The following is a 20,699-nucleotide window of genomic DNA, read 5'->3' on the forward strand; positions in this document are numbered from 1 at the left end:
GCAATTCTGGCCTTACTTTTTTTAAAAATTTTTTTCCAGCTTTATTAAAGTATAATTGGCAAAAAAAAATTGTATATATTTAAGGTATGCCATTTGATATTTTGAAATATGTATACATTATGAAATAATCACAACAATCAAGCCAAGTTTCTTTTTTTGTGTGGTGAGGACATTTTAAGATCTACCTAGTTAGCAAATCTCAAGTATATAACTCAGCATTGTTAATTATAGTCACATTGCTGTACATTAGATCTCCAGAACTTACTCATCTTTCATAACTGAAAATTTGTACCCCTTGACCAATACCTCCCCCTTTCCTTTTCTCTCTCTAGCCCCTCACAATCCCCATTTATTTTTTTTTTCTTTTTTTTAAGATTTTATTTATTTATTTGAGAGAGAGAGAAAGCACATGAGAGGGGGGAGGGTCAGAGGGAGAAGCAGACTCCCTGCCGAGCAGGGAGCCCGATGCGGGACTTGATCCCGGGACTCCAGGATCATGACCTGAGCCGAAGGCAGTCGCTTAACCAACTGAGCCACCCAGGCGCCCCTGACAATCCCCATTTAAACAGAGAAGAGTAAAAGTTAAATTCCTCTAACATAAATTTTTATAAAAATTTATAGTCCTTTACTCATGTAGGTATTTAATAAATGCTTGCTATATGTAATAATAACCTGGATCATGATGTTGGAAAGAATACACATTAAGTATTCTACTATGATGAATTCTGATTGTGCGTGATTGGTATTCTCTCTCTTTTCAAGTACATTTGTTTAAAATTCATTCAAAGATTAGTTTCTTTCCTAAGAAATACTGTGAACATCTAACAAAACTCAGTGATCAGACTGTGATAGCAATGACTCAAATCACCTCATGATGGCATACAATAGAATCTAGACAGCAATTTCTGAGAAAATTTTAAAATTTAGAACAATGGTTTTAATGAGGAACATCTGATGTCTACCTATATCATTAGGATAGCCATCAGAGAATTATAAACAATATTCAAAGGTACTTTAGAAAGTCCATGTTGATTACTTAAATGTCATAAAATAATAATTATCTTGTATTGAGCATTCTGTTTCTGACATTGTGCCAGGAGATAGAAAGATAGATAGATAGATAATCACTTCATCACATCATTCTGACCTCACGCTTCTGTTTCATGGAAAATATGATCTACTGCTTTATACTGAGAATTTATTTTAATATAATAGTTTAAGCAACAAAAGTTATTATTTCCAGTAGATCTAAAGTATGACTGATATGTGATCTTAGCCTGATACTGATACTGTAGCCTGATCATTATATGGCAGTTAAATAAATTCAAAATCCACATATCACATATAACAATCCACTGCCTTAGAGGACAGGGCTCGGTGCTAGGGATACAGAGAAAAGGAGAACCTAGGATCAATGTCCCCAGGAGCTTAAAACTGGAATGGGAAGGTAGGGCAAAGACACACATGCACATAAATTATACAAGACAGAACATCATGAGTTATGAGAAAGGAAAGAAAGTTCTTTCTTTTGAGAAGAAAAGTCATAACCAGGTGACAGAGGGAAAAGGATCTCAAAGGCTTAATTAGGAGGCAGTTTGTTAGCTAAGCCCTGATAGGATGATTTTAAGACTTTAAAATATAAATCTCTAAAACAGAATTTCATTTATCCCATTACTCAATAAATATTTATTGGGTATCTTCTGTAATCAATTATGTGGTTGTCATTGAGTATACAAATATGAGTATTTGTTATCAGGAAATGCAAGAGAGATAAACAAGTAAACAGATGAAAATACAATGTAGTCAGTGGAGATGAAGAAGTACTTTCACTACCTGGGACAAGGAAGAACTGAAGATTAAAAAAGCCTTTTGTGGAAGAACAGATGAATGAGCCAATTTCTGTAAGACAAGTAGACATTATAGAACTCAGTCAGGGGAAGTTCTGGGAGGTGGTAATGGGCAGGTATTTTTATGTGTTCAGTCATCAAAAACTGTAAGTTACTTACACCTTACCAAGTAAAAAACTCTTGAGCTAAGAGAAAACACGAAAAATCCTAAGAAATGTTGTTAGTTTCCTATGGCTGGAAAGCCAAGTGGTTAGCAGAAGTGGTCAAAGAAGGTGGTGAATTGTAAGAATGGGTCAGACATGAGCAGAGTTGTATTCTAATAAGATCCCTCTGGAAGCAGAAGGAGAATGGATTGTTGGGGGAGGGCATGTTGTGAGACTAGCATAAGGAAAACAAGTTACAAAGAAAGAATAATACAGATGAGAACTGATAAGGTTCTTTACTAGATCAGTGGGGATATGGTTGGAAATAAGTGAATGACTGCAGAGGCATGAAAGGAGTTCCAGTGGAACCTGGTGATTAGGTGTTAGTAGCAATGTAAAGAAAAGAGTCAAGAATGGTGGCTAGTTCATTCTGATTGGATGATTAATGCCATTTCCTGGGATTTAAAAAAAAAAGTGTCTCTAAGAGGAATAATAAATTTACAACCTTGAGAACTGAAAAATGTCTTGTCTATTGGAAAAATATAGCACCAAAATAAAAGTAAATTTCAGATTTATAGGTTTATTCTATTTTTATATATACATAGGTTTATTCTATTACTCAACTGGTTACCTAATCTATGGCTTAAAATAAAGTACGGAAAACAGGCCTGATGTAGACCTGACCACACTTTGTATAGTCAGTAATCAATCTCATAAGGATATTAATGAAGGCATAAAGCCAGGAATGAGGATCTAAATGAAGCAGTCATCACCATATAGGTAAGGTACCACTAGAATATATGGGTATGAATAAAATCCCCACTGGGATTTTATGAATAAACCCCCATTGGGTTTAGCAAAAAAGGAAACAAAATATTTGAAAAGAGTCAAGGAAGGAGACTTTATTAATTGAGTGGCAAGAGGGAAGAGGAGAATCAGGAAAGACTGGTGCTAATGTGCTCAAGAAAGAGTTTAAAGAAGGACAAGCGGTCCATTGAATCAAATGCTATTGGGGGGTCAAATGAGATGAGCACTGAAAATGTTTCCTTAGATTTAGCTACAAAGAGGCCACTACTATTTATGTTTATCTCTGAAAATTCAAAAATAATACTACAAATTATTTGTGGGTCCATAACATGTAGTAAAAGTATAAAGGTATTGTCAGGAAATCCCATACCAATTCAAGGGCAGAACTGCAGCATTGCTCATCCCCATGCAACCATTTGCATTGTATTTTACAAGAATAGTGCCCTTGGAGGTGAGCTACATAATGATCCAGCTCTGGGGAAATAGCAGTTGAACTAGCAATTAGTAAGGGAAGTAGGCTTCAAATATATCTGTAGCTTTAAAACAAATGAAATAAAAATGGCAATATATTAACATTCGTTAAATATCACTGGTGGTTACATGGACATTCATTAAGTTATTCCCTGTACTATCTATATATTTGAAATATTTAAATAATTTTTTAAAAAGCATTCTTAACACTTGCCTGGTTTCTCTGTATAAACTGTATGAACCACCTCATTAACTATGTTAAGCATGAAAAATACACACACACACACAAGACTTCTACTCCATAACAAAAAGTGATTTGTACAAACATTATTGACTGAATCTAATACCCAAGAGAAACTATAGTTCAAAATAAAACATTACAGGCAAACTTTGAAATTTCTTAAAAAAATTCTTTGCTCACTTCATACTGGATTTTCATGTTTACTAGCATATATGGTATTTTTGAAGTTAACTCTTTAATATGTATTATTTTTTAAAAAATCACAATGAGGTCTTAATTTTCATTGAAAAATTAAATTCTTTTGGATTAAAAATTCTAATTAAGGGGCGCCTGGGTGGCTCAGTCGTTAAGCGTCTGCCTTCAGCTCGGGTCATGATCTCAGGGTCCTGGGATCGAACCCCGCATCGGGCTCCCTGCTCTGCAGGAAGCCTGCTTCTCCCTCTCCCACTCACCCTGCTTGTGTTTCCTCTCTCGCTGTGTCTCTCTCTGTCAAATAAATAAATAAAATCTTTAATAAATAAATAAATAAAAATTAAAAAATTAAAACGCTATTTAAAAACTATCCTCTAACCATTATACTGTGTGGTAAGAATCTTACTCTTATTCTTTGTGGTTAGGCTGCATCTTTTAAAGAAAATAAATCTTTGATAGAATTGTTGTTAAAATTCTATTACTTGAGTGATGCAGTATATAATGATCACATTCCAAAACTAAACTGGACTATCTAATGACTCACTTGAGAGGGAGCATTGAATATGCCTATCTAATTTGCCCTGTTGGACAGTAAGCAAAATTTCCAAACCATATAGTCTTTAAAATGAATACATTTCCCCTTTTAATAATGGCCATCTTTAAATATCAGGGAGTACAGCAAATGCTTAGTTGTAGCATTGTATTTTTCAAGACAATGATATTTATTTAGCAAAAATTGAATTCTGTGATTTAGTGGAATTAAATTACTACTTAGGAACAGGAACAGTATTAATATACAGTTTTCATTAAGATGCTAATTTATTTAACATTACTTAACTCTCTAGTGAGTACACACTCTGTAAAAAACCAGAATTCTGAAGTAATGTAATTGCCGAATATTCCCTACAGTATAAGAATTGCACACATTCTTTCAAATTGATTTGTAATGCATTACAGCAAAAGGCTAAGAACTCATGCATTAGCCTACTTCTTTTTTTACCTCATGAGAAAATTAAAGATACAAGTATAAATGAAAGACTTGATATTTCTACAACTGTGTACTCAGTTTTTGTGAAAATAGATTAAACTAGCCTAGCCATCTTGTTATTTTTGTCCCTAAAATAATGTAGAGATTTTAGTCATTGAGATACAAAAGAAATCCAGTTGCAAAATGTTATGGTGCTAGCATGCAGATAGACATAGAAAATACTGTGTTAAAGCAATAAATAAATTTATGCTTGTGTGCAAGGTAAGATAAGGATCTAATTTGGAGTCTTTCTAAATTGCTATTTTTTTTTAAAGATTTTATTTATTTATTTGAGACAGAGAGAATGAGAGACAGAGAGCATGAGAGGGAGGAGGGTCAGAGGGAGAAGCAGACTCCCTGCCGAGCAGGGAGCCCGATGCGGGACTCGATCCCGGGACTCCAGGATCATGACCTGAGCCGAAGGCAGTCGCTTAACCAACTGAGCCACCCAGGCGCCCTAAATTGCTATTTTTTAGCACACTGTTAACTGAATAATCCTTCCCCACTATTTTGTAACTTTATCATGTATGTAAAATGTTATATATAAAGCTGTAGAGGAGGTTATATGAGTTACCTATAATTCCACCATCTAAACAATAATAGGATTATGTTTGGTTAATTCTTTCCAATCTTATTTCACATACATATTTTTTCTTACAAAACTCAAAACATACTAATAATTTCATATTCAGCGTTTTATTTATGATTATTTTATAAAAATGTTCCCCACATTATGAAAAGTTATTTTTAAATATTTTTATGTCTATAACAGAAATAATACTTATTCCCCAGTAGCTAGACATTATTGCAGTTTCTGACATTTTTTTCTACTGCAAATAATACTGAAGTGAACATCCTTTTTTTTACATCTTGGTCAGTATCCTTGAATATTTTCTAAGATTAGAGTTAAGAAGGAGAGTTAAAGAAATAAACCTTTTAAACATTAATACATATTGTTAATTTGCTTTCCAGAATGTTACAGCCATTCACACATTCAGCAGTCTCTCAGAATGTTCATCTACTCACAGTCTCCAGCATGGAGAAATATCATGTGATTATTTGTTTAAATCCTTTGTAATTTGATAGGGAAAACAATGCATCAGATAATTTCTTCAATTTGCCTTTGTTATTAATTAAATTATATACATATATACACATACGTATATGGAGAGAACATTAGCAACATGGCTGAAAAATGTACCACGTTTGTGTCACACACACACACACCCTCCCCCCACCCCCACCAACAACAAAAATTTGGCATCCATTCATGGAAAAAAGTGCCTTTGTGGAATCCAGGACTCTATGCCAAGGGACCCAGGAAGAGCCTTGCTCCTTATGCATCAGGTAACAGGCAGACAGACCTCGGTACTGGCTGTGGACCCTGCAAAGGCCCATGAACCAGCTCCAGATTCTCTCAGCTGTGGTCCAGAAGCCCCAATAAAACTTTCTTAGACAATCACCCATGGATAAGACAGTGTTTGTGGAAGTGCAAGTTTCTAGCAAAGTTCTAGCACACTGATCACACACACACACACACACACGTACAAAAAAAAAAGAAAGAAAAAATAAACCAAGTTGGTATGCACTGGACAGGGTAAGAGGAACAGCCGAACTTAATCTGCATCAGCCCTCTTCCAAGGTGGTACAGCACAGGACCAAGAGAGATCTTCTCAGTACATGGTTTCTCCCACAAGGGGAACATAAGAGCATGTGACTGAGTACCCGGCTTCCCCTGCTGTGCAGGATGCTGTCAAAGAGGCCTACTTCTCTCTCAGTCTTGGCAATGTTTTTGGATATGATACCAAAGGCACATGCAACAAAAGCAAAAATCAACAAGTAGAATATGTCAAACTAAAGGCTTCTGTACAGCAAAAGAAACAATCACCAAATGAAAAGGCAACGTATGGAATAGGAAAAAAATACTTGGAAATCATATGTGATAAGGCATTAGTTTCCAAAATATATAAGTAACTCATATAACTCAAGGGCAAAAAAACAAACAGTCCAATTAAACAATAGGCAGAGAAGCCAAATAGTGAACTTTTCCAAAGACATACAAATAGCCAATGGGTACATGAAAAAATGCTCAACATCACTAATCGTCAGGGAAATGCAAATCAAAAGCACAGTGGGATATTACCTCACACTTGTTAGGATGACTGTTATCAAAAGACAAGAAACAACAAGTATTAGTGAATGGGAAGAAAAGGGAACACTTGTACACTATTTGTGGTATGTAAATTGGTACGGCCACTACATAAAACAAAATGATGTTTCCTCAGAAAAATTAAAGATAGAACTACCATATGATTCAGCAATCTTAGTTCTGTGTATATATCCAAAGGAAATGATATCAGTACCTCAAAGAGATATCTGTGCTTTCATGTTCATTGTAGCATTATTCACAATAGCCAAGATGTAGAAACAACCTAAATATCTGACCATGAATGAATAAGGAAGATGTGGTGTATATATACAACGGAATATTATTCAGCCATAAAAAGGAAATATATTTGCAAAAGCACAGATGGACCTTGAGGACATTAGCTAAGTAAAATAAGCCAGACAGAGAAAGACAAATATTGTATGATCTCATTTATATGAGGAATCTTAAAAAAAAAAAGCCAAACTCATAGAAACAGAAAGTGGAAGAGTAGTTCCCAGAGGCTTGGGTGTGGGGAAATTGGGAGATGTTGGTTAAAGGGTACAAACTTTCAGTTATAAGATGAATATGTTCTGGGACTCTAGTGTACAGCACAGTGATTATACTTAACAATATTGTATTATTTACTTGAAAGAAAGAAATGATAATTATGTGAGGTGACAGAGGTATTAACTAACCGTATTGTTGTAATCATTTCACAATATATTAGTGTATCAAATCAACATGCTGTACCCCTTAAATTTATACAATGATATATGTTGAGTTATATCTCACCAAATCTGGAAAAAAGTAAATAAAACTTTTGCTTACACATTCACTCAAAAAATAATTTCTATTTGGCAATTATCTGTTTATGTCATTTGCCCTTATCTGTTTCATATTTGTCACATTACAGTGTGTGTGTATATATACCCATATACATATATGTTTGTGTATATATGTATGTATACATATAGAGTCTCTTATATATGTTGAGAATATATTCCTAGTTTATTGTTTTCTTTAAAATTTGGTCTATCACCCCACCCACACCCACCATGGTCACCATTCAGCAGCGGGTAGGAAGATGGCGCTTAGTGAAGAACAAAGGCTCTGACGAATACATGAAGGAAGTAGGAATAGGAATGGCTCTGTGAAAAGTAGGCGCAATGGCCAAACCAGATTGTATCCATCTCTTCTTCTTCTTTTTTTTTTAACATTCTTAGTTTATTAATCCTCTCATGAAAAATCTGCACAACCACCACAGATAAAGCCACTGCAGCATCTTTACTCCTTCTATTGTCCAATCTCCAGCTCACTTTTTGCCAGCACCAACATTGGCTTTTGCAGTCCCCCTGACTTTCTTCTTTCTGTTCTTGCATTCCTTTCACTGTTTTCTTGATGCCTTTTTCTTCTCATACAGGCCATGTCTTGCAAGTCTGTGTTTGGGTTCATTTTTCTTTGCATAATCCAAGGAATCATAAATCATGCCAAAGCCAGTTGTCTTGCTACCACCAAAATGGGTTCTGAATCCCAACACAAATATGACATCTGGTGTGGTCTTGTACATTTTGACTAGTTTTTCCCAAATTTCTGTCTTAGGTACTGTTGCCTTTCCGGGGTGAAGAACATCAATGACCATCTCTTTCTGCTGAAGTAGTCGGTTAGTCATGAACTTCCTGGTCCGGATAGTTACTGTGTTGCTCATAATGGTGGCCGAGCCTGTATCCATCTCTTCTGATGGGAAAAGCCTCACCAAAAAAACTGAGAACCCTTTGAAAAGAACACAGTTTTCATATAATCTGGGAGAGAAGTTTGAAGAAACTACAGCAGATGGCAGAAAAACTCAGACTGTCTATAACTTCACAAATAGCACATTGGTTCAATATCAGGAAAGGGATGGGAAGGAAAACACAGTAACAAAAAAATTGCAAGACAGAAAATTAGTGGTGGAATGCATCATGAACAATGTCACCTGTACTTGGGTCTTTGAAAAAAGTAGAGTAAAAATTCCATCATCATTTTAGACAGGAATTAGCTGTGAGGATGGACAAGCTCAATTTGATGAGCAAATCTCCATATTGCCTTTTTTAAATTATTACTGTATTCAATTACCTTTAACACATTTTACATGCAACTATTTCAAAGTGTTGATTTAATAACAATCATCCCTTTAGTTAGTAAATAAATGTGTTTGTGCTAAAAAAATTAAAAATGAAAACATAAAATTTGGTCTATCAGGATTTCTGTAGGCAAAAGATGTTTAAAGAGCCAGTTTTTTTTTTAATTTTATTATGTTATGTTAGTCACCATACATCATTGGTTTTTGATGTGGTGATCCACGATCCATTGTTTTCGTATAACACCCAGTGCTCCATGCAGTACGTGCCCTCCTTAATACCCATCACCGGGCTAACCAATCCCCCCTCCCCTCTCCCCTCTAAAAACCCTGTTTGTTTCTCAGAGTCCATAGTCTCTCATGGTTCGTCTCCCCCTCCGATTCCCCCCCTTCATATTTCCCTTCCTTCTCCTAATGTCCTCCATGCTATTCCTTAGGTTCCACAAATAAGTGAAACCATATGATAATTGACTTTCTCTGCTTGACTTATTTCACTTAGCATAATCTCCTCCAGTCCCATCCATGTTGATGTAAAAGTTGGGTATTCACCCTTTCTGATGGCTGAGTAATATTCCATTGTATATATGGACCACATCTTCTTTATCCATTCATCTGTTGAAGGGCATCTCGGCTCTTTCCACAGTTTGGCTATTGCAGACATTGCTGCTATGAACATTGGGGTGCATATGGCCCTTCTTTTCACTACATCTGTGTCATTGGGGTAAATACCCAGTAGTGCAATTGCTGGGTCATAGGGTAGCTCTATTTTTAAATTTTTGAGGCACTTCCACACTGTTTTCCAAAGTGGCTGTACCAACTTGCATTCCCACCAACAGTGCAAGAGGGTTCCCCTTTCTCCACAACCTCTCCAACATTTGTTGTTTCTTTCCCTGTCCATTTTTGCCATTGTAACTGGTGTAAGGTGGTATCTCAATGCGGTTTTGATTTGGATTTCCCCAATGGCTAATGATGATGAACATTTTTTCATGTGTCTGTTAGCCATTTGTATGTCTTCTTCAGAGAAGTGTCTTTTCATATCTTCTGCCCACTTTTTGACTTGATTATTTGTTTTTTGGGTGTTGAGTTTGAGAGGTTCTTTATAGATCTTGGATACCAGCCCTTTATCTGTAGTGTCATTTGCAAATATCTTCTCCCATTCTGTGGGTTGCCTTAAAGAGCCAGTTCTATAAATACTTTCCTTTTTGATTCATGCCATTACCTTGAAATATTTATTTATATTATTTTTCAGTATACTGTTAATATAATACATATAATGTAAATTATAAATAGATACAGGCACACACATATGGTTTAATCTGTCTAAAATGTATTTGGTTTATGCTGTGAGATAAAAATCTAATGACTATAAAATCTAGTCAGATGGAGAATATATTTGTATAATTTTTCAGCAGATTCTTAAGATCTTAAATGAAAATGTTCATCTCTTGCCTTCACCTGAGGGCACCATCTTGGCTGGTCACAGATAACATACTATTTTCCTCAAAATTCTATGAACATTTTAAAACTTTCTTCTATCATAAAAATCTGAAGCTAGCCCAAGTTTATACCTTTGTGGCCAGTTTTTTGTTTGTTTGTTTCTGTTTTCTTTTCTGATCCTGGCTTGTTGATTCATAAGACTATTTTATACTTTTGAAGTTCATAAATATTACAAGGATGTGTCTAAATGCCTCTTTTTTTATTAATTTTATCTTAAGTATGGCATACCCTTAAATAAGTCCTTTCTTTGTAACTGAAGACCTTTTTCAATTATGCTGTAAATAATTACTTCTGTTCTAACAGCCCTGGCCTCTCTCATTAGAATGCCTATAATTCTTAGTTTGCATTTCTTTCCTATTTTTTCCCATATCTATAGATTGTTTTCTCATTACTTTTATTTATTTGCTTTTCTCTCTGCATTTTGGGAGACCATCTTAAGCCTATCCCCCCAAAATGAGATTAAATGAAATCACATATGCTGATAGTTTTCAATACTGGCTTTTTTATTTGAATCACTTGTGAAATTTAATAGTAGTAATAATAATAAAGATGGCTAGGCTTAGGGCTATGACACTGCACAATTCATGAGACATTCTATTCTCTGCTGGTAGTGACTGCTGGAGTTGTGCAGTGATGTGGAACTGCCTAAGTCCCACTCTAGACCAATTAAATCAGAATATGGGTGTGGGTTAAAGTGCTAATATTTAAAAATTTTTCTTTAGTTAATCCTAGTGTGCAGCTATGATTAGGAAGATGAGGAGCCAATGGCATATGCATAGGGCTTAGCACATATTCTGAAACATACAGTGCTCAGTACATGTTAAACATCCATATCTTCAGCATATGCATCATCATTTAATTATCCACAGTATCAATTTAATTCTTTAGCACAGATTTTAATCTACTTTTGCTATTCCATTTTTTTTAGTCCTTCCTTACTCAATCTCTGTCTGCCTCATGTTCTCATCTTTTGGCTGTCTATCCTTGTTTCATGAAGACCATGTCTTGTTTATCCTATCAAGGATGTCAAGAAATTTTCTAAACTTATTTTCTAATTAGATGCTATTTTCAAAAATAAGAGCTCTATGCAGGCTCAGTTTTGCTAATGGACAAGATGTATGGCGTGGTCCCATGGATTGCTAAGAATGTCTCATCAAGCATCCAGCTGGACTGTGAACCAGCATGCACAGATTCTCAAGCATGGTTCTGTTGAATTAGAGCTTTTCTCTTATCACCTCTCTCTGGTTGTCAGATTGTTTGAAGAGATAGAGTACGCTCCACAACATGTACTGAAGACAGAAGTATTCCAAACTCCATCCATTTTCCTCAATTTATCATTCAACAAATATTTACAGAGTCCTACTCCATGCCAGGTAATGCCCTAGGTACTAGGGAATACAGAGGTGAACAAGCTAGACTAACAGAACTTACATGTTAGTGCTGGAAGCAGATAATAATTATCTACATGAATAAGATAATTTCAAATAGTGCTACTGTATAATAGGAAAAAAAAATAGGACAGCATAAAAAGGGTCTGGAGGGGAGCAACATTTACTTGCTGGAAATACACCTACTGGGATGCCATGTACCACTACCAATACTTCTGCTCTGATATTTCCTAAGACATTTACTGGTAAGTTGTCAAATGCATATGGAGGAGAAGTTCTATGACTACTTAAAAAGACACTTGCAGAAGAGCAAAATGGCGGCAGAGTAGGAGACCTAAATTTTGTCTGGTCCCAGGAATTCAGCTAGATAGGGCATTCTGAACACCTACGAACTCAACAGGAGATCGAAGAAAAGAATAGCAGCAACTCTCTGAACAGAAAAGCGACCACTTTCTGGAAGGTAGGACATGCGGAGAAGTGAATCCGAGGTGATATTCAGGAAGATAGACCGTGGGGGGAGGGAGCCTCTGTCAGCCGGCTACCAGCAAGTGACAGAGCAGCGGAGCACAAAATCGGAACTTTTAGAAGTCTGCTCCACTGAGGGATGTCGCTCCAGTGGCTAAGCGGGGCTGGAACCCTCGTGGGACAGTGTGGTCTCAGGACCCTCGGGGTCACAGAAAGACCAGGGGTGCCTGAGTGCGGCAGAGCTCCCAGGTATGGAGCGGGGAAGCTGGATACAGAGACGGAGCTGAGGAGTGGGCTCTCAGCTCGGGGTTGCCATAAACCGTGATTGGCAGCACAGTCGGGCCACCACTCGTCCAGCAGGGACCCAACAAGCGGCAGATCCGGGGAGACGCCCCTTCCTCTCCCAGGAGGAGCGGCGCGGGAGTACACCACAGGAATCTGCTGGGCTTGGAGACTCCAAACAGGGTCATGTGCCAGAGATAGAAATGCTCAGTCACAGGCCGGGTGAGCACGGAGTGCGGCTGGAGACCAGGGAGACAGGAGTGATTGGCTGCTTTTCTCTGAGGGCTCACTGAGGAGTGGGGCCCCGAGTTCTCGGCTCCTGGGTAATGAGATCAGCACAACTTTGCTGGGCAGACAGTTGGTGAGAGCTTGGACAGAAAAATCTTCATCAGTTCTCAAGGTACAGCCAGGGTACAGCAAGAAGCCTTTATTATCCTAGATGTGATGGAGGCCTCCTTCGTGTATTAGAATTATTGTTAATTTATTCATTCAGCAACTATATCTACTATTTCAATGCAGAATATGATGTTGGGCTACAATACCAAATGTGGGAGGTATGACACCTTCTCTCATGGATTTTACTCCTGTCTTGCATGTAGTGAGGTCTACTTGTAGGCTCTTTGGTTCCAGTGACCTCTCTGAAGTCAATCTGGTAGAACAAACCCACGGGTAGATAAGTCAAGAATAAAATAAAATTTGTAGGAAAAAAAGAGTGCAGGATATTTTTTAAAAGGACTTATAAACAGGGGCCCCTGGGTGCCTCAGTCAGTTAAGGTCTGACTCTTGGTTTCAGCTCAGGTCATGATCTCATGGATTGTGAGATAGAGCCCTGTGTATGGTTCCCTGCTCAGCGATTCTTGAAGATTCGCTCCCTCTGCCCCTCCCCCCCATTCTTTCTGTCTCTGTCTCCCTCTCTCTCAAATAAATAAATAAATCTTTAAAAAAAAAAGAAAAGGACTTATAAACAAAAGGGAAGAAGGGAACTGAGATAAGGGAAAGAAGGAAAGGGTGACAGAAAACAGAAATAATACATTTATGATGGAGAAAGCAAAGTGCCGTGAAAAGCTTTCTCAAGTGTAACAGGCTGCACATCTCTGATATTATGGCCTTTCTAAATTAGGTGTTGAATATCTATTATGCCTAGCTGAAAACCTTGTGTTTATTATTCCACGAAAAATATTTTATGGAATGAATTAAAGAAAATAAGCAGCAAGGGCATCCTTTGAGTGTTTAGGGACTCATTTTCAATGAAAATTTTGCATGAATCTCACTGCTGCAATAGTAACCACCTGCTGTCAAACCAGCGTTCCAATGTTACCTTTTGCCTTTAATTCAACTGTAAGTTTTAAGACCTTAATGAACTTTTTCAGCCTGGAAACTTCAAGAAAATTATGCAGACAACTGTAACCACTGTGCCCTTCAGTTAAGAAATGGCTTATTACAGCAGCTAAAATCACAGTTATCTTCTTGGAAAAAAACCTTATTATTTTAACAAAAGAACAAATAGGTAGAAAATGTGTCCAATGGGCATCCTGTATTATATATTAATTTCAATTTAAATCACAAAATATTTATTGAGCACTTACTAACTACAGGATCCCTTAAGATTAAGATTACATGCTTAATACTCAATAGAAACTACAGAGTTTAAAAAGCAGAGGCTGTAGCTTCTGCCCTTAAACAGGTTATGATCTTATTGTACAAGGGAAAATAAAATAGCCTCATTATAAATTTTAAAATTAGGAGAATATGCCATAAGAAAGTTGAAAAATACATATAAAAAAAAGGAATAAATTGTATCAGACTGGGGGATAAAGAAAGTATTTACTAAAAAGATGACACTGGAGGTGGTCTCAGAATATTACCAGAATTTAAAAAAATAAAGATCAGACACTATTCTAGGTCAAAGAAACAGCATAAGCCAAGGCACAGAGGCAGAAATTTATGTGCTATTCAGGGAAAAGTCTAGTTCATATGGAGCACTAAGTAACACAAAAGCAGCAGTGGGAGAATCAGACCATGCTGTGGAGGACCATGAATATTTCAGGGAAACCCACACACAAGTTTATAAATAATGGAGCAATTGTATTTGTTGTAAAAGAGAGGACACCATAAGAGCTTTTTATTAGTAAGAATATAGGCAGTAGTACGTAGGATGGATTACAGCAGGGAAAGGTTGGAATTTAGAATCAAATGTAATAGACAAAAAGAAACAATACATATTGAAGTTTGAGGGCGCCCAATGAGTTGGCACTCTCTTTTCTCTGGCCAACCTCTGGATCAACTGAAATTGATAGAGGAGATGGCAGACAAGTATAAAAATATTGAAGGCCATGGCTTAGGGATGTAGCAACAATAGACTTCCTAACATGGAATCTTAGCATATTATATACTTAGCCACTACAAACTGCCCTACAAAATTTTGGGTGTAAAGGAGGAAAGCAGAGAGGAAAGAAGAGGAAGGGGTTAAACCAAATGCCAGGCCCTTTCCCCTAACACACCAGGGGAAGAGAGAGTGAAGAGCCAGACAGCGGTCCAGAGTGGTATCATGGAGGACCTCTCTCTATGGGAAGCTGGCAAAGTGTTCCCCCATCCCCAACAGAAGGGTTTCTATTTTCTTGGGGGAAAAATGATAGCTGACATTTACTACCTGCAAAAACTCCCTAAGCACTTTACTGACACTGTCTCATCTAATACTCAAGAAACCCTTGGATATAGGTGTTGTTATTATTTCCATCTTACAGGGTTGAAAAAGATAAGTAAATTGGGCAAGATGGCACAGCTCATAGTGGCAGACCCCAAACCTAAAGCCCTAGGGTCCACAATCCTCTCCCCAACTGCCACCCCAAGAGATGTCAGGAGAGGGCTTTAGAAAATGCTACTCCTCAGGGTACAGCTTGGGGACAAAGAACTGGGAAGGAGTCAAGGAACTAGAATAGAGCTTTGCAAGGGAAACCAACTGAAAAAAACACCTCCTGCATAGTCTTATCATGAAGACTCAGAACAGTTTTAGTAGACTGATGGGGTGAAAGCTTGGTTAGAGACACAGGAAAGAATAAATATAAAGAAGTGGAAGCAACAAGAGTATATTTTCAAGAAATGTAGCATTTGAAGGACAGGAGAGTTACAATATGACAGCTTATGAGAATTGGAAAGTTGAGCAAAGATGTTTCCGGTAGTTTGTTATGATATCTAAGAATGTTTATAAGAAGAGAAGACACTTCTGGTGGAGAAGGACAATTTGAAGATGCAAATGAGAGGGAACAAATATAGGGGCTTAGGTTCCAAAAGAGGCAAGAAGAAATGAGATTGAGAAACAATATACCTTAAAATCAGAGGCGTCACTGGTGGAGAGACACAGAGTTCTTTGAAGACAGAAAAATAGAGGAGTTTCAACTAGGTACACCTCAAACACAAATTAGAGAAATCACTCAGGGTTTGACAAGGATAGATTGAGTGCTGAAGGCTTGCATCTAAGGGGAATTGCCACAGTTCTCCTTGGAAATGGGATAGGGAATCAATAAACAATAAACAAAAGATTGCTGAGAAGTGACAACCAGCTGAGGCATGTTAGTGTGGATGCATGGTGGAAGCTTTTTTGACATGGTTTAAATAATATATAGTGACCAAAAAGCAATTCATAACACTTTAAACCTATGATTTTTCTTGTGTTTGAAGCATATGAACAGATTCAAGTCCTTTTGGCCAAACCTATTATGAGCTTAATGCTTTGGTGGCTAAATGACCACACACACACACACATGAAATAAAGAATTGAATCCATTATTTTACTAATTCATGCCATTAAACAATCCAAACAACAAACCCAATATTTTAGATCAAAATATATTTTTGTGCTGAGAAAAGGCCAAATAGCTCTTTCAATACAGGGAAAACTGAGAAAAGGTGTGCTTAATCTTCCAAGTCTTATACCAGAGAACAGCAACAGATGCTGTATGTGTGGAACAGAAAATTATTCTATGCTATTTCAAAAAGGAAATCCTAAGGCTTAAATCACACCTTATTCTCTTCATTTTACTACTGCTTCCGTACTGTTTTTCTTTATAATGTTTCTCTTAAACATCCTAATTTTTTAATAAACTCCATTGTTTAGGAAAATATGATTAATACTATGTCTCTAGGTCAGTAAAATGAAAGAGACTTCAGGTGTCTTGGTATTTAGCCACTGTCTGCAATTTTATTTGATGGGAAAGTGGGAGGGAGAATGAAGGGGGAAAGGTGGTACAAGAGAACTTGACATTTACAAAGTGCCTACAACTTGCTGATATTATATGTAGTGTAATAAAATGCTTTCAGCCTGTGTATTGGAACCCATTCATAAGTCATGAATCAACATGATGGCCCATGAACCAGGCTTTTAAAAAGTGAAATAGAATAAAATAAAATGAAACTGAGTACAACACATATGCTAAGAAAAAGTTCAGTTTAGAGAAACTTTTGTCTCGGTTATATATAAATACACACATACATATCTATCTGTGAACCCCAGGTCATGATGTAAATTTTTTTTTTTTTTTTGCTGTGGATAATGGTCAAAACAGTTCCAAAGTCATCAGTTTAATGTTTTTGGCTAGCAATTATTCATTCTACTTTTCCCAGCATCCAAATTTCCTTTTGAGGTCTTGAGATAGAAATTCCTAGATGAGCTTCCTGGTATGGAAGCTGAGAGAAGCCAAATCAGCCAAAAGGACACTCCTTCCTGAGACTTAGAGTCTTGAGCAGGTGATACAAGGATGAAGAATGTAAATAGTTGGCACACACCCTTTCTAGCGGTGGCATCCAGACTGTTTAGGTTAGGAAACCATTTCTGTGGTTCCTGTTGCCATAGTTTCTGCTGATTGCTGCCCATTCTTTAGCTTCTTGTCAATATTTTAAGTCCTGACTTCCCTCTGATAAATCCTTTTTGCTCATTAGCTGGAATCAATTTTTGTTATTCTAATTGGCTCATTTAAACTTCAAAACTATCCTATGATGTAGGTATTATTTTTATTTTACTAATGAGAAAAGTAAGATTCATGGTGATCCGGTAATTTTGCCAAAGGTCATCTTGCAGGTATGATATTCAGATCAGGTCACTGTGACTTAAAGTTTATCCTCTTTCTATTAAATAATGCATACGGAGCTGGAAATAGCAAACAGTGATATATTTCATATGCATAATAATTTTATGTAGATTTGTCAGAAAATAGTTTTTATTTTATTTGAGTGAATCAAAATCAATAGTTTTCCATTAACTTCAAAATAAAGTTCAGCAGTCTTGAGATCTTACAGAAAGTTTTAAGATTATGCATGTTGAGAGAAAATATAGCTTAGACTGCTTTGCTGATATTTCCATTGATTTTAAGAAAGAAAGGTCTATTATCCTATCAGTTGCATCCCATTAGCAATAAACCAGAGTTCTGGAACTCTCAAGTTCTATCAAATGAAGGTGAATAGCTCAGAAATTATCCTAAGAAATGCATCAGTGTCAACAAATAAGAGATAGACTGGATAATTCAGCTGAACAACACTATTTTTCATCAACATTATAAATTCAGCTCCTCCATTCCTCTAAATCTCCTCCCCAAACACACACACACACACACACACACACCCTCAATCATTTATTCCTGTTAATTCTTTTTGTTACCACCCCTCCACATACACCCTATAGCACAGTCTCTCATCTTCTTAGCTTGCATTATAGCTAAGGCTTTTAACTTGTATTCTTAAGTCAAGCCTCAGTTTCCTCAAATCCATGTTTTCCATTGCTGCCAGAGCAAAGCATGATTCTCTATCATTCATGCTTGAAACGCCTCATGGGCTTTCTATTATTTAAAGAATAAATTATAATATCTTTATTTTAATACATATTAATATTCATCAATATTTTAAAGCTTGGAGTTTTCCAAACACATTATATGTGGTCTTATATCTGTGCCATTACACATGTTGTTTTAACTGTGTGGAATGCCCTCTCTCAAACTGCCTTCCTGGAAAAATCCTGTTAATCCATAAAAACCCAGTTTTGATGTTACCTCCTCTAGGAAGTCTTCCCAAATATTTTCTAATACCATTGTAGAGTTAATCAAACTCTCCTTTATTATCTCTATGTTTTGTATATATAGTCTGTTCTTGATCATTTATTCAACCATTATTTTACTGAGGTACTATTCTAGACTCCAAGGATATACCAGTTGAGTAAAACAGATAAAAATATCTAAAATCACAAGACAAAATAATCAGTAAGAAAAGCAAGTAAAATATATCAAAAGTAAGGTAGATATAACTTCTTAGGAAAGAAAAGAAAAGTATCAGGGATGGGGGCGACATTTCTATGAGGGTAGTTAGGGAAAGTTTCACTGAGCTGCATTTGAGTTAGGATATAAAGGAGGAGAAGGTGTGAGCCTTGGGAATGTCTGAGGAAGAGCGTTTCAGGGAGAGGGAACTATAAATGCAAAGGTGCCCCGGTAGGAATGTGCTGGGCAAAATCAAGAAAAGAGTGACTGGAATCAGGGTTAAAAGATACAGTCAGAGGATACCAGATCATGGAGGATTTGGGCATGAGCTTTGAATGAGATGGGAAGCCATGGAAGGGATCAAAATAGATAAGAGATATGATCCGAGTTGATTTGTAAGCTCACTCTGCACAAATTCTGCCCTCATCCAAATACCCCAGTCAAATGCTGAGACCAGATTAGACAGACAAGGTGTCTTTACTTTCATGTGATGCTTATGAACAACTGTGAAAACAGAGCATCTGCTGATTTTGGCCTAAGGTAGTTCCCAACTAAGACCTGCCAGATATATATAGCAAGTCTGTCCTTCACTCCTAATATTTGAATATTAGGTCGCAAATAGTTCAAAGGAGAATAGTGTATGATCTACTTTCCCTAGGGCTGTCCATTTGTGAACATCTGAACATAAAATTAATGCAAGGACAAACATAAAAGGATTCTGAGGTTAGAAAAGCACTATGCAAGAGTATTGGAAAACTAATTTGGAAGTTACTTTAGTGGTGATTTAGTGACATCAGCCAATTAGAAGTAGAGTGGGAGAAAGAAGGGATGGTGGTGTGGATTTGATATTTAAGATACCCTATTGTGAGAAGGTAAAAGACAGAAGTTCCACAACATATGTTTACAGTTTTAATGTAGGCAATTTTCTGATATTTAAATGGTCCTATTTGGAAAGAGATACATGTCTACTGTAGTTGCTACCTAAACTTATCATATATTCTTCCAGTGATCTTGTTTTTAAGCCTGAAAATTAAGGAAACTCACATTAGTACTTCATTAATCAAATGACTGCATCTGAACTAAAAAGTAAAATGTTAGAAACCCCAAAGTTCTTGAAGACACTTGTCTTCCTAAAATAGTCCCATCTGTCACCTTAGAGCCAAAAAAAGCACAGGAAATTATGGTATGCCTTTCCTCACCTTTATATAATAACGTCGTAGTTCTCACTTACTAAAATATTTCCAGTAATATGTTCCTTAACTTTATCAGCTACATAACTTGTCATGCCACTGTAACTGCACAGAAAAGGTAGGTGAAGTTTATATGGACTGCACACTAAGGTGAGCTCTGGAATCAAGTGCGTTCAGTCCTGGCTTCACCACACACACGTGATGTTGGTCAAGTTATTTAACCCCTTTGTGACCCGGTTTTCTTCTCTGTTACAAGAGGCTAACAACCTACCTTACAAATTATTATGTCAATTAAATGGGATAGTAAGTAAAATGCTTAGAACAGTGTCTAGAACAATATAAGAGCTCAAACATAATGTTAAATATGTCAAAAATATGTAGAAAACTCTGGGGATACCAAAATACCTGCATAGTATAGCAAATGTGCATATAAAGTCTCCAATATCTAAAACAATTTAAAGAAATACATTGAATCCTTTATATGCCTCCCTCTATTATATTTATTACCAATCCAATTTACCTATCTTAGCTTTTCTCATATCTTTGCAACTCTTTTCATTCAAGAGGCCTACATTCTTTCACCAAGAGGGCCTTTTAGAAATGGAAGCAGCCACACTGCTGTGGGTAACCCTATAAGAAGCGGGG

The 20,699-nt window shown here is 36.6% G+C and overlaps 1 protein-coding gene and 1 pseudogene across 3 annotated transcripts in view; one reads left to right on the forward strand and one right to left on the reverse strand.

Moving 5' to 3' along the window:
- Nucleotides 1-20,699, reverse strand: part of GRM1 (glutamate metabotropic receptor 1) — a 415,932-nt gene that overhangs the window by 173,272 nt on the left and 221,961 nt on the right. The window lies entirely within an intron of this gene.
- Nucleotides 7,933-8,901, forward strand: LOC110583127 (annotated as a pseudogene).

This window comes from Neomonachus schauinslandi, chromosome 8, assembly GCF_002201575.2.
Source record: "Neomonachus schauinslandi chromosome 8, ASM220157v2, whole genome shotgun sequence".
Classification (NCBI taxonomy): Eukaryota; Metazoa; Chordata; class Mammalia; order Carnivora; family Phocidae; genus Neomonachus; species Neomonachus schauinslandi.